The following is a 12,787-nucleotide window of genomic DNA, read 5'->3' as shown; positions in this document are numbered from 1 at the left end:
GTATAAGAAATAAGGTGGATGATCTTGCTGCAGTATTACAGATTGCCAGGTATGATGTTGTGGCTAGCACTGATCGTGGCTGGAGGATGGTTGTAGTTGGGAGCTGAATGTCCAAGGTTACACGTTATATCGGAGGGATACGAAGGTAGACAGAGGGAGTGGTGTGGCTCTACAGGTAAAGAATGGCATCAAGTCAGTAAAAAGATGTGACATAGAATCGGAAGATGTTGAATCCTTGTAGGATGAGTTAAGAAACTGCAAGGGTAAAAGACGTTGATGGCAGTTATATACAGGCCTCCCATCAGTGGCTGGGAGGTGGACCACAGGTTACAACAGGAAATAGAAAAGGTGAGTCAAAAGGGCAATGTTATGGTAGTCATGGTAGATTTTAACATGCAGGTCGATTGGGAAAACCAAGTTGGTCATGGATCTCAAGAGAGTGAGTTTGTTGAATGCTGTAGAGTTAGCTTTTTAGAGCAGTTTGTTGTTGAGCCCACTAGGGGATCAGCTATACTGGATTGGGTGTTATGTAATGAACTGGTGGCAATTAGGGAGCTTAAGGTAAAAGAACCCTTAGGAACCAATGATCACAATATGATTGTGTTCAATTTGAAATTTGTTAGGGAGAAAGTAAAGTCTGATGTAGCAGTATTTCAGTGGAGTAAGGGAAATTACAGTGGTATGAGAGAGGAGTTGGCCAAAGTAAATTGGAAGGAGTTGCTGGGAGGGATGTCAGCAGAGCTGCAATGGCGTGTGTTTCTGAGAAAAATAAAGAAGGTACAGAACATGTGTATTCCAAAAATGAAGAAATACTCAAATGGTTAGATAGTTCAACTGTGGCTGACAAGGGAAGTCAAAGCTATTACAAAAGCAAAAGAAAGGGCGTACAACAAAGCAAAAATTATTGAGAAAATAGAGGATTGTGAAGTTTATAAAAAGCAACAGAGAGCAACTAAAAAAATCATTAGAAGGGAAAAGATGAAATATGAAAGCAAGCTAGAAAATAATATCAAAATGGATAGTAAAAGTTTTCTCAATTATGTTAAAAATAAAAGAGAAATGAGAGTGGGTATAGGACCATCAGAAAATGAGGTAGGATAAATAATAATGGGGGACAAAGAGATGGCTGATGAACTAAATAAGTATTTTGTATCAGTCTTTACTGCCTGATAGAAACATAAAACCTGCAGCACAATACAGGCCCTTCGGCCCACAAAGTTGTGCAGAACATGTCCCTACCTTAGAAATTACTAGACTTACCTATAGCCCTCTATTTTTGTAAGCTCCATGTACCGATCCAAATGTCTCTTAAAAGACTCTATCATATCCGCCTCCACCACCGTTGCCGGTAACGCATTGCACGCACTCACCACTCTCTGATTAAAAAACTTACCCCTGACATCTCCTCTGTACCTACTCCCCAGCACTTTAAACCTGTGTCCTCTTGTGGCAACCATTTCAGCCCTGGTAAAAAGCTTCTGACTATCCACACGATCAATGCCTCTCATCATCTTATACACCTCTATCAGATCACCTCTCATCCTCCGTTGCTCCAAGGAAAAAAAGCGGCGTTCACTCAACCTATTCTCATAAGCCATGCTCCCCAATCCAGGCAACATTCTTGTAAATCTCCTCTGCACCCTTTCTATGGCTTCCACATCCTTCCTATACTGAGGTGACCAGAACAGAGCACAGTACTCCAAGTGGGGTCTGACCAGGGTCCTATTTAGCTGCAGCATTACCTCTTGGCTCCTAAATTCAATTCCATGATTGATGAAGGCCAATACACCGTGCACCTTCTTAACCACAGAGTCAACCTGCATTGCTGCTTTGAGTGTCCTATGGACTCGGACCCCAAGATCCATTTGATCCTCCACACTGCCAAGAGTCTTACCATTAATACTATATTCTGCCATCATATTTGGCCAACCAAAATGAACCACTTCACACTTACCTGGGTTGAACTCCATCTCCCACTTCTCAGCCCAGTTTTGCATCCCATCAATGTCCTGCTGTAACCTCTGACGGCCCTCCACACTATCCACAACACCTCCAACCTTTGTGTCATCAGCAAACTTACTAACCCATCCCTCCACTTCCTCATCCAGGTCATTTATAAAAATCACGAAGAGTAAGGGTCCCAGAACAGATCCCTGAGGCACTCCACTTATGACCGACCTCCATGCAGAATATGACCAGTCTCAACCACTCTTTGCTTTGTGGATCCAGAATTGGCTTGCCACAGAAGGCAATGTCCCCTTCGATCCCATGCCTCCTTACTTTCTCAATAAGTCTTGCATGGTGTACCTTATCAAATGCCTTGCTGAAATCCATATACACTACGCATACTGCTTTTCCATCGTCAATGTGTTTAGTCACATCCTCAAAAAATTCAATCAGGCTCATATACTTCTCCAAATGTTCCTAAATCCTGCCTCTCAGGCTCTTCTCCATCAACTTACCAACCACTGAGTTAAGACTCACTGGTCTATTATTTCCTGGGCTATCTCTACTCCCTTTTCTAACTTGTCTGTTCCTATTTCTCTCCAATGCTATTGTGAAGGAGATAGAATTATGATCACTATCTCCAAAATGCTCTCCCACTGAGAGACCTGACACCTGACCAGGTTCATTTCCCAATACCAGATCAAGTACAGCCTCTCCTCTTGTAGGCTTATCTACATATTGTGTCAAGAAACCTTCCTGAACAAACTCCACCCCATTTAAACCCCTTGCTCTCGGGAGATGCCAATCGATATCTGGGAAAATAAAACCTCCCATCATGACAACTCTGTTATTATTACAGCTTTCTAGGATCTGTTTCACTATCTTCTCCTCGATATCCCTGTTACTATTGGGCGTCCTATAAAAAAACATCCAGTAAAGTTATTGGCCCCTTCCTGCTCCTAACCTCCACTCACAGAGACTCCGTAGACAATCGCTCCATGGCGTCCACCTTTTCTGTAGCCGTGACACTATCTCTGATCAACAGTGCCACGCCCCCACCTCTTTTCCCTCCCTCCCTGTCCTTTATGAAACAACTAAAACCCGGCATTTGAAGTAACCATTCCTGTCTCTGAGCCATCCAAGTCCCTGTATTGGCTACCACATCATATTTCCAAGTACTGATCCATGCTCTAAGCTCATCTGTTTTGTTCACAACACTCCTTGCATTAAAATAGACACATCTCAAACCTTAGGTCTAAGTGCGTCCCTTCTCTATCACCTGCCTATCCTCCCTCTTGCACTGTCTACAATCTTTCTCTAATTGTGAGCCAACCTCCTCTTCCCCAGTCTCTTAAGATCAGTTCCCACCTCCCAACAATTCTAGTTTAAACTCTCCCCAGTAGCCTTAGCAAACCACTCTGCCAGGATATTGGTCCCCCTGGGATTCAAGTGCAACCGGTCTTTTTTATACAGGTCACACCTGCCCGAAAAGAGGTCCCAGTGATCCAGAAATCTAAATCCCTGCCCTCTGCTCCAATCCCTCAGCCACACATTTATCCTCCACCTCATTCTATTCCTATTCTCACTGTCACGTGGCACAAGTGGTAATCCCAAGATTACTACCTTTGCGGTCCTGCTTCTCAACTTCCTTCCTAATTCCCTGTAGTCTTTTTCCAGGACCTCTTCCCTTTTCCTACTGTTACGTACCCCGTAACTGGGTTGCCAAACCAGCAGAAATGGATCACTCAGTTGGAGTCTGGATTATTAGAACTAAGAAAGTTTTATTAAGGAAACAAGCAACACAGTACTCTAATCAAAAGGATAATAAATGCAACAGGTCAGCAATGATAAACACAGAATTAAGATAACAGGATCAATCAAGCTCTATCGTTGTCTAGGGGTAAATGACCAGTTTCAAAGTGACGCAAAGTTCAGTTCAATTTTAGTTCAGTTCAGTTCGCAGACAGTGGGGGGAAGGAGAAAGAGAGCAAAACGAATGAATATTCAAACGGCTTCCACACACAGACCTTCGCAGTCAGCTTTCATGCGAGCCCTTTGTGATGTCATCTGAGGTCACCGACCGTGACTCCTCCGTTTCCAGATACGATCGTTTCTCTGCGGTGAACCTGGCACCCAGGCAAGGGTGGACACACACCAGGTTCCCGCCGATCGTGCCTTTCCACCCTGTGCGTCTATGGCTTGTCCCGCGACTAGCTGTCCAAAATTTCCCACCGACTTGTGGGAGACGCACTGCTTCCAGGGTCTCGTTACCTCGGGGTGTCGTGTGTGTGTTGCCTTAGCGAACCTGTCCCTTTTTATCCCCCTGCTGGGGTATCGCCTGTCCATCACTTCAAACAGTTCAGGGTTCAAAGGGGGAGCCGATCTTGACAGCTCTCCTTCTGTTACTCTCTCCCGTCCCTTCATTAACATCTCCAAATGCTGCTCCATTGTTTTCCTTATCTCCCTTTCTCCTGAAGACAGGTGGCAGACCAACTGCTGATCCCACTGGTGCCAGCACAGGCCAACTAACATCTTAATCTATGTGTATTCTCGTCACACTACCTATGTCATTGGTACCAATATGTACAACGACCTCTGGCTGTTCTCCCTCCCACTGCTGGATATCTTGGACGCGATCTGAAACATCCCAGACCCTGGCACAGTTTTGGGGCCCCTCATCTTTGAAAAGATGTGATGGCATTGGAGAGGGTCCAGAGGAGGTTCACAAGGATGATTCCAGGAATGAAAGGGTTATCATACGAGGAACATTTGATGGCTTTGGGTCTGTACTCACTGGAATTCAGAAGGATGAGGGAGGATTTCATTGAAACCTTTCAAATGTTAAAAGGCCTAGACAGAGTAGATGTGGAAAGGATATTTCCCATGGTGGGAGAGTCTAGGACAAAATGGCACAGCCTCAGGATAGAGGAGTGCGGGAGTCCTTTATTCAATATTTCCATACCTGTGACGTAAGTTGATTTTCTTTTTGAATCCTTTTTCCTAATATTTAATTGTTTATGGAAGGAGGAACAGAGTGAAGGACAGAATAATTATAATTGACAAGTTATGGCAGCCCGGTTTTTTTCTCTGTTTTGTTTTCTGTTTAGTTTGGGGGGGGGTTGTTTTTTTTGTGTTTTTTTCTTGAACAAATTTTTTGAACTTTTTTTTCAGTTTCAATTATTAAGAGATCGGGAGGAACTGTCTGGATATGATATTTGGAACTTATGTTGGTATATATGAATGCTATTATTGTAATCCTGTTCTCTTGGTATTGTTATTATTGATATGTTCATTTAACTAATTATAATGCAATAAAAAGATTTGAAAACGATAGAGGAGCGCCCTTTCAAAACAGAGATGCGGTAAAATTTCTTTAGTCAAAGGGTGGTGAATTTGTGGAATTTGTTGCCACATGCAGCTGTGGAGGCCAGGTTGTTGGGTGTACTTAAGGCAGAGATTGATAGGTTCTTCATTGGACATGACATCAAAGGTTGAGGAGGAGATTAAAAAAAAGGATCAGCCATGATTGAATGGCGGAGCAGACTCAATGGGCCAGATGGCCGAATTCTGCTCCCATGTCTTATGACCTATGGTCTATATACATGATGGGTTAAGAGATTGAGAACTCGCCCTGTAAAAAAAAAATATTGTTGCACTCTTAAACACGTCACACTGTGACTGCAGGGCTCTACAACAGGTCGATGCCAGTCTAACCACCATCAATGATATATATATACAGAAAGGCACCAGAAAAAGGCCAGCAATATCAGGAAGGATCCCATCCACCCTGGTCATGGACCGTTTGTCCCACTCCATCAGGGAAGAGGCTACACAGCATCCATGACAGGGCCATTAGATTCAAAACCAGTTACTTCCCCCAAGCTGTCAGGCTGATTGACACCCCACCCATTAACCCACCACCACTCCTCACCATTACTACATACAGATCACCTAGCATTACTTTACATACAGTCAATCAGTCTATGTATATAACAGTGAAGTGTACATTGTGTTTTATACAATTGCTTTTATATTTATAATTACTGTTTTTTAAATTTTGTTCTTTATTCTTATTGTGTTTTTCATGCTGCATCAGATTCAGAGTATCAATCATTTTATCCCCCATTACAGTCATGTACTGAAGAATGATGACAAACAATTTTACGTCCTGGGCCTGGCACGCAAGTGTAATTACAAAGAAAGCACGGCAGCGCCTCTACTTCGTTAAGAGTTTGTGAAGATTCAGCATGACATCTAAAACTTTGACAAACTTCCATAGTTGTGTAGTGGAGAATATATTGACTGGTTGCATCACAACCTGCTATGGAAACACCAGTGTCCTTGAATGGAAAATCCTATGAAAAGTAGTGGATGCGGCTCATTCCATCATGAGTAAAACTCTCCCAACCACTGAGTACATCTATACAAAGCATTGTCGCAGGAAAGCAGCATCCATCATCAGGGACCCCCACCATGCAGGACATGCTCTCTTCTCACTGCTGTCATTGGGATGAAGGTAAAGGAGCCTCAGCACTCACATGACCAGGTTCAGGAATAGTTACTACACTTCTACCATCAGGCTGTCACAGCACTGGGGATAATTTCATTCAACTTCATTTACCCCATCATTAAAATGTTCCCACAACCTATAGACTTACTGTCAAGGGCACTTCATCTCTTGTTCTCATTTATTGGTTGTTGTTATTATTGTTGTTGTTATTTATTTTTGTATATGCACTGTCTGTTGTCTTTTGCACACTGGTGGAATGCCCAAGTTGGTGCAGTCTTTCATTGATTTTATTGAGGTTATTATTATGGATTTATTGAGTATGAATCTCAGGGTTGCATTTGGTGAGATATATGTACTTAAATAATAAATTTACTTTGAACTTTAAATCTAGAATATTCTTCGCATAACATATTGGTATATTTTGTGCTACATCAATGTGCCACTAACTATGACTCTCATTATAATTTTTCAAAGGGCCATCCCTCAAAAAAGCAACATCCATCATTGGAGACCCACATCACCCAGGGCATGCCCTCTTCTCTTTGCTTCCATCAGGATGGAGAACTAGAGCCTGAAGCCGCACACTCAACGTTTTGGGGACAACTTCTTCCCCTCTGCCATCAGATCTCTGAATGGACATTAAACCCATGAAAGCTACCTCACTATTATTTTTGCTCTCTTTTTGCAGTATTAATTTAATATATATATATATTGTAATTTATAGTTTTTAGCATGTAATGCAACCACAAAACTATAGATTTCATGGCATAATCCAGAGGTATTAAACCTGATTCTGAATTGAGAGACACTGAGTACCCCACTAAATGAAGAACAACGTGACACCATGCCTGGCCTCTTCTCAAACAGCTGGTGGTAACTAACTCAACATAGAATAATAACTAACATAGGAAATATGCAGAAACCTTAAAATAGGCTGTCTATGTGAACCAATTCTCCACCCCATAGCAATGTAGTTTATGGTAAAGTTGGACTAAAAATAATTTAAAATATATATTTGGATAAAGCAGCATATGCAATCCGTTAATTCTCATTGATCATCCTAACAGAAATGTCAGCACAAAGGTCAGTCGCTGTTGTGTTGCCAGTGTCTGCAAAACTTAACAAATATGGAAACAATTTGTGCAGAATAAGTGCACTCAGAAATGAAAATAAAGATTTTAAAGAATATGCATAAAGATAGAGACCAAAGGGCAGTAGTGACAATCTTACTGTGTATGTGGCCTGCACTACATCTGACTTATCAAAAAATTTTCTCCAATTCCAGTTGTATTGATAGTAAACCTGATTATTTTCGCATACATTGACTATATTCAGCTCCATGGATAATTACAGATATTTGTTGAAAAATTAGTTTCTGCGGTGTTATGTTATTGGAGGTCACACAAAATAATTTTCATGGAAACAAAACTATGAATGAAAATAAGGATTGTGGCATGGACTGCAGAGTCTACACTTTTTGTCCTGGCTTTCTCTGACCACCTGCTAGAGACTGCTAAAAACCCTGATCTCTAAAATTTATTTCCTCTTCACCACCCTACTGGGTTTTGCTTCTTTAAGATGCTTATCATAATGTACTTTGACAAAGCTGTTTGTCTTCTGCTCCAATATTCACTATGTAACTTGGTGTTTAATTCAATTGTGCTGTCATCTAGTGTCATGGAATGTTTTACTGAGATATTACTGAAGGATCTTTAAATGGAGTTTGTTCAGATAAATTTTGTTCAGATTTTCATGGCATTCTGTTAATATACACAAAGAAGAATTTAAATACTGGTCCTGATTACACACGTTCCTTTGGAGTTACAGCAGCCCATATATAATATGTTAATAATGTCTGAGGTCCTGTTTCTGACATTGGAGGAGTTTTAATTAGGGTACCTACTGCTTGTTAAGTGCAAACTCTGAGTTCAAAGCAGCATGGTAACATAGTGGTTAGCATAATGCTTTACAGTACCAGTGACACGGGTTCAATTCCTGCAATTGGCAAGAAACAGAAACATAGAAAGCTTACTGCACAATACAGGCCCTTCAGCCCACAAAGCTGTGCTGAACATGTCCTTGCCCATAATTCTCTATTCTTCTAAGCTCCATGTACCTATCCAGGAGTCTCTTAAAAGACCCTGTTGTATCCACCTCCGTCGCCGCAGCCCATTCCACCACTCACCCCTCTCTACATAAAAAACTTATGCCTGACATCTCCTCTGTACCTACTTCCAAGCACTGTAAAACCGTGCCCTCTCAGATGAAGTTTGTGTTCTCCCCATGACCGTGTGTGATTCCTCCAGGTGCTCAGGTTTCTTCCCACGGTCCAAAGATGTACTAGTTGGCAAGTTTAATTAGTCATTGTAAAGTGTCCTGTGATTAGGTTGGGGTTAAATCGGGTATTGTTGCACAGTATGGCTCAAAGGGACAGAAGGACCTGTTCCGTAATGTTTCTCAATAAATAAATAAATAGAGGTGAAAAGGGCTGAATGTGGATGTTGTCACCAAATCCATGTTGTTGCCTACCTTCATTAATGTTCAAGGGGTAATTACAGATCAAGGGACAATTGAACCCTTGTGAATGCTGATTCCACTATGGGGTTAAGTGGATTGTACAGCGATGACAACTGATTAGGCAAAGTTGGTGACATAAAAAACCTCGAGGAAAACAGTTACAACTGTCTCCTCTCAGCTCTTATACCAGCTGATATCTTTTACCAAAATCTGTACGGTTCATATCCATCTCAGAAAAGGATGTAGCTGGGAAACTTCCCAGGTCAATCAGCTAGAATGAAGATTATGCATGACAAATTAAAAAAAAATACGTTAACTTTATTTTAATACTAGGGCTGAGGGCATGCTATGTTGATGCCAGAAGGATGGTGACATTTGTGGGCTGTTCAGCATAATCCTTGCTGATTTGATTTGGTACATTTCACAGTTTGGTTCAACATGCATGTGACAAATAAAACAAACTTTTAAAAATTGCAGAACTGGTATCAGATTTGTGTTACATATTGGCATTATTTTGCACCTTACATCAGGAACTTCAGCACTCTATTCTTTGGGCCAGGTTGTTTTTGACCCAGTTCTCCTTTATCTCCCTTGGAATACCCAGAGTCACATTTGCATTCCCTGGCCCCAGCTCTCAACAAACATGAAGTTGTACTGCCATGATCATTCCACAAGGCAAGGTCATCAAAAACTAAGTGGGTTCAGAATGTATCAATATGTTCAGGATGGGTCATCCTGATGAATTTCTGGCAGCTTTTTCACTGGGCCTAAATTTCTGGATTAATCAGAAATCATTGAAATACAGTAAAATAATTTAAAAAAAAGAAAAATACTTTAAAATTAAATGTAATAAATTTAACTGAAAATGCACTCACCTTATGTAAGTTAATTGAAATTAGAATCGGAATTAGGTTTTTATCACTGACATATGTCGTGAAATTTGTTTTGTGGCAGAAGTACAGTGGAATGCTTAAAATATAATGTAAGTTTAATAAGAAATTGTGTACCGTTCAGCTAGGTCTTCTAATATACAGTAGCAAACTACAACAAATTCAGAGTGGATCAAATTATATGCACATTTATTGATTGCAAGGGAAAATCTACTGCTATACGTTAAGTCATTGGTAGCTTCAAACTTTCAGCTCAAAACAGATAACTTTTATACATGTACAGAGTACTGTAATTCATCAACTTCATGTGTTTGAGTTTGTTCTATCCTATGACTGCATTTCGTCCTTATCTGCATTCGTTGCATTTGTCTTTAATCATTTTGAGGCTTCACCCCACCGGACCCCATACAACAGCTATATCCTGTTTTTCTCTATTGTCAAAACACTCCCGGCCATAATCATGCCCTCTACTATAAATCACATATCATTCTTGTAAGCCTCCATCCAAACCAGCAAAGCACTCTAATATACTGGCATGGATAGAGGAATGGCTGTCAGGCAGGAGGCAACGACTGGGAATAAAAGGGGCCTGTTCTGGTTGGCTGCTGGTGACTAGTGGTTTTCCTCAGGGGTCAGTATTGGGACTGATGCTTTTCACATTGTTTATCAATGGTTTAGATCAGCGGTCCCCAAAACATGTGGTACCGGGCCACGTGGAAACGATATGAGTCAGCTGCACCTTTCCTCATTCTCTGTCACGCACTGTTAAAGTTGAACATAGGGTTGCCAACTGTCCCGTATTTGCCGGGACATCCCGTATATTGGGCTAAATTGGTTTGTCCCGTATGGGACTGCACTTGTCCTGTATTTCCCCTGCTAAGGTAGAGCGTTCCTATGAAACCTTTCGTGCCAAAATGGCATAAAGCGAAGAAGCAATTACCATTAACTTATATGAGAAAATTGTTTGAGCGTTTCCAGACCCAAAAGATAACCTACCAAATCATAGCAAATAACACATAAAACCAAAAATAACACTAACATATAGTAAAAGCAGGAATGATATGATAAATGCAAGCAACACACGTCAAAGTTGCTGGTGAACGCAGCAGGCCAGGCAACATCTCTAAGAAGAGGTACAGTCCATGTTTCGGGCTGAGACCCTTCATCAGGACTAACTGAAAGAAGAGCTAGTAAGAGATTTGAAAGTGGGAGAGGGAGATCCAAAATGATAGGAGAAGGCAGGAGGGGGAGGGATGGAGCCAAGAGCTGGACAGTTGATTGGCAAAAGGGATATGAGAGGATCATGGGACAGGAGGCCCAGGGAGAAAGAAAAGGGGGAGGGGGGAAAAACCCAGAGGATGGGCAAGGGGTATAGTGAGAGGGACAGAGGGAGAAAAAAGGAGAGAAAGAAAAAGAATGTGTGTATATAATTAAATAACAGATGGGGTACGAGGGGGAGGTGGGGCATTAGCGGAAGTTTGAGAAGTCAATGTTCATGCCATCAGGTTGGGGTCCACCCAGACAGAATATAAGGTGGTGTTCCTCCAACCTGAGTGTGGCTTCATCTTTACAGTAGAGGAGGGCATGGATAGACAATCAGAATGGGAATGGGATGTGGAATTAAAATATGTGGCCACTGGGAGATCCTGCTTTCTCTGGCGGACAGAGCATAGGCGTTCAGCAAAACGATCTCCCAGTCTGCGTCGGGTCTCGCCAATATATAGAAGGCCACATCGGGAGCACCAGACGCAGTATATCACCCCAGCCGACTCACAGGTGAAGTGTTGCCTCACCTGGAAGGACTGTCTGGGGCCCTGAATGGTGGTAAGGGAGGAAGTGTAGCACTTGTTCCACTTACAAGGATAAGTGCAGGAGAGAAATCAGTGAGGAGGGATGGGGGCGGGGACAAATTTTACATTTTAATTCCACATCCCATTCCCATTCTGATATGTCTATCCACGGCCTCCTCTACGGTAAAGATGAAGCCACACTCAGATTGGAGGAACAACACCTTATATTCCGTCTGGGTAGCCTCCAACCTGATGGCATGAACACTGACTTCTCTAACTTCCGCTAATGCCCCACCTCCCCCTCGTACCCCATCTGTTATTTATTTATATACACACATTCTTTCTCTCTCTCTCCTTTTTCTCCCTCTGTCCCTCTGACTATACCCCTTGCCCATCCTCTGGGTTTCCCCCCCTCCCCCTTTTCCTTCTCCCTGGGCCTCCTGTCCCATGATCCTCTCATATCCCTTTTGCCAATCACCTGTCCAGCTCTTGGCTCCATCCCTCCCCCTCTTGTCTTCTCCTATCATTTTGGATCTCCCCCTCCCCCTCCCACTTTCAAATCTCTTACTAGCTCTTCTTTCAGTTAGTCCTGACGAAGGGTCTCGGTCCGAAACGTCGACTGTACCTCTTCCTAGAGATGCTGCCTGTCCTGCCGCGTTCACCAGCAACCTTGATGTGTGTTGCTTGAATTTCCAGCATCTGCAGAATTCCTCGTGTTTGCGATGATATGGTAAGTACACAGCCTATATAAAGTAGAAATAATGTATGTACAGTATAGTCAGGAAGATTATGCCAAAACCGATTTGTGGAAAAAAGGCGTGCGCACACAGGTGCCCGCGCGAGGCTTCATGGTCATGGTAGTTTTTCCTGGGGACTGCACAAGTGTCCCGGGATTTGACTGCTACTTTTGTCCCTTATTTGGGAGCATAGGCAGCCTTAAGCATCTGGGGCCCGTTTCAAGAGTTAATGTGGGGCCCCAACCCCGCTTCCCAAAAAAAAGAAAGAAAGAAAGCGAATATTCAAGTTGGTTTGCATCAATAATGGTATAATTTCGGACTTAAATGTTGATGCATTACTGGACAGACAGCTCAACATAATCCAAACCATTCTCTCAATTAAAAACTGAAACAATG

General features: G+C 42.2%; 1 long non-coding RNA gene across 4 annotated transcripts in view; it reads left to right on the top strand.

Moving 5' to 3' along the window:
- The window catches only part of LOC140202852 (uncharacterized), a 53,276-nt gene extending 43,357 nt beyond the window's left edge, over positions 1–9,919 (top strand). For all 4 annotated transcript variants that reach the window (XR_011887219.1, XR_011887217.1, XR_011887215.1 and 1 more), the window contains 2 exons: positions 6,079–6,463; positions 6,932–9,919. This is a non-coding gene — a long non-coding RNA (uncharacterized lncRNA). The remainder of the gene's footprint in view (positions 1–6,078; positions 6,464–6,931) is intronic.
- The last annotated feature ends 2,868 nt before the right edge of the window (positions 9,920–12,787 follow it).

This window comes from Mobula birostris, chromosome 9 (assembly GCF_030028105.1).
Source record: "Mobula birostris isolate sMobBir1 chromosome 9, sMobBir1.hap1, whole genome shotgun sequence".
Taxonomy (NCBI): domain Eukaryota; kingdom Metazoa; phylum Chordata; class Chondrichthyes; order Myliobatiformes; family Myliobatidae; genus Mobula; species Mobula birostris.
Note: the sequence above shows the minus strand (reverse complement) of the source record. Positions and strands in the feature narration are given on the sequence as shown.